The following is a 2967-nucleotide window of genomic DNA, read 5'->3' as shown; positions in this document are numbered from 1 at the left end:
GTCCCGCCCCCTACAATGAGGTCCCGCCCCCTACAATGAGGTCCCGCCCCCTACAATGAGGTCCCGCCCCCTACAATGAGGCCCCGCCCCTACAATGAGGCCCCGCCCCCTACAATCCCCCCCCCCCACCCCTCATTGGTCCCCGAGCTCTGAGGCCTCAAGGGAACCAGCAGCTGTTTGCTCATCAGTCCGTGAGCAATCCCCTCCGAGTCTCAACCCTCCAAAGTGTGAACCTCTGCTGAGGCGATTAAGGGAACACACCGATGTATTGATCTGAGCCCTCGCGTATCTCCTGGAGAGCATCTGGTCAGGCTCGCGGGATTCAGCGGTTAATAGGAAGAACTTTAGGTGTCACGTCCCAAACTCAGATTTACTGGGGTGTGCTGAGCTGACACCCCAAGAATCAATGCAGGACATTTGAAGTTGTGTCTTTATCTTTTTTGTCGCCACTTATGTTGGTGGCAAAATCGTTTTATTATTGCCTGTAGCTATTATGGCACAGATAAGCATCAGGCATACTGTAACATATTCCGGACTTTAAGGTGATCATTGGAAATAAAACATAACATCCTGTGTCAGAAGAACACAGCAGCATGCATCCGGTCCCATGTTGTACATTACATTAATATGCAGCACGCATTATGTATTCATTTATTTTTTATTGCTGGCCTGGCTATAAAGGCGGGCTCCTGCTTTAGGTCTGATGGCTACGGTCCTGACACTGTGTTTCTCAGAGAGCTAATAAAAAAGGGAAAAAAATAATTTGCAATCGGCCGACAGTTTTCAATCCCTGGAAGAAAAACAAATGCGTGGAAGCATATTGTAAAAAACCTGCGTAATTATCATGCGATATTGGTTTTTATTACTAGAGGATGTATCCAAAGCCGCATGCTGTTTACCATTCTAATTCCCTGAGTGCCCCTACGTATCAGGAGATGAAATATTAAACCCATGGTGCACACAGATACAAGCAGGTCCAGTCAGAGAGCCAAAGCACTCTGCCATGAACCCAAGGCTGTTTTTTATTAACACAGGCGCTGCTTTCTCCAGCAAAGATTTTTGGATCGGCTTCGTTTTAGATTGTTACCCATTCCAGGTATGTACGCAGCCAGGATATCAAGGTGGTCTTTTGCACATATTCTTAGTAAATCCCCAAAGATAGATACTTCATGGGCTCTGACAAAGTAAAGCTCCATCTGAACGATGTCTCTTGGAGTTCCACAGGGTGGAGTGGATGGTGATGATTCGGAGCGACCTCCACCTTTTCCATCGCCTCAATGGCTTCCAGATCGCCAGTCCTCCGTACTCAGTAAGACCTGCGATCCTTTAACCCCTCACATCTGATTGGATGAGCAGACCTCGTCGCCTGACGTGAAGAACTCTCACATGATTTACTCTCTGGCCTGGGGGGTTGGGGGCAGTTGAGGTTAGATGTTACCAGATTATATTCAGGTGAGGAGAGAGTGGATCCAACAGAAGACAAGCCAAATGCTCCTCATGGGAAAGGCAGCTCTGAGTAAGAGAGCAAATGAAGAATCAATTCTTAAAGCCCAAGACCTCATTGGCCTGCATGTGTGACCTGTGGAAAACACTATTAGCCCAGGCTAAAGCTACGCTGCCCTCTGACTTAGAGCCACCTGTCTTTGTACAATCCAAGGCAAAGGATTTGTTGTCAGACTAAACCCTTACCAAGCAATGGGGGATTTGTTTATTATCCATAATGGGTAAAAGATTCAAGTTCACTGTACCTCAGTGTGCTTATAAACAGGAATTGCTTTGGTTTGAGTTAGTCTCAAAACAATGAGGGCCACCTTTCTTTATCGGCATCCCCATCCTTAGGTCTTACATTTTTCATCTTTCACAACCCAACATAGAAAACAGAACCCTGTCTATGGCTGTGAACCCTCTCCGGTTTTATTTTTTTATTTTACCAATAAACATATTGTTCAAGTTTGGAAGAGAGTGGATACATGAAACCAGATATGGAGAACCATGACAGAAATGTCCCAAAAACAAGAGAAGAGGAGACCCTTAATGCTTTTTCTTACCCCAAAATGTTTCATCCGTACCTCCTACCTGAAGTGGCAGGATATGAGAGACACATCCTGGAAATGGTGCAGCAAACACAATAACCTTACCCCAAAACCAAACCAGACGCTGGGGTCATAACCCCATGGTGGAGAAGCCCTGGAATTAATGGATAAACATAGTAAGTATAATATAGCGACAATTTATCGTTTTGCCAACCGATGGAAGCGTCGTCACTCGATGTATCCAATCAGGACATAGCCACCCATTTAAAAGGGGCGCTCCGCAAGGCTTAAGGCCTGTCACCTCTTCATTTACCGTCTGAGGTCGTCAGAGGCCAGGACACCGAGCAGATGAACAGGTAGAATGTTGGTGGGGCTCTGATGAGAGTTCTGGAAAAAGGAGGCTAACAAATTCAATGGAACTTCAAACTGATGATTAAGTATGACGTAAATGTTTCAGTTGAAATGTGTGTGTGTGTGTGTGTGTGTGTGTGTGTGTGTGTGTGTGTGTGTGTGTGTGTGTGTGTGTGCAACTGTTTGTGTGTGTGTGTGTGTGTGTGTGTGTGTGTGTGTGTGTGTGCAACTGTTTGTGTGTGTGTGTGTGTGTGTGTGTGTGTGTGTGTGTGTGTGTGTGTGTGGGGGCTCAGGGAAGATGGAGTGATAGAAAGAGAGGGTTGGGGGGTGTATTTTCCCAGAGAGGACCCCAGAGGACTGGGCTGGCTGGATGGAAGCTGCCCAAAGATTGCCATGTTGTCACGTGCGCACACACACACACACACACACACACACACACACACACTCACTCACTCACTCACTCACTCACTCACTCACTCACTCACTCACACACACACACACACACACACACACACACACACACACACACACACACACACACACACACACACACACACACACACACACACACACACACACACAC

This window comes from Gadus morhua, chromosome 5 (assembly GCF_902167405.1).
Source record: "Gadus morhua chromosome 5, gadMor3.0, whole genome shotgun sequence".
Taxonomy (NCBI): domain Eukaryota; kingdom Metazoa; phylum Chordata; class Actinopteri; order Gadiformes; family Gadidae; genus Gadus; species Gadus morhua.
The sequence above is the reverse complement of the archived record's forward strand: the minus strand, read 5'-3'. Positions refer to the sequence as shown.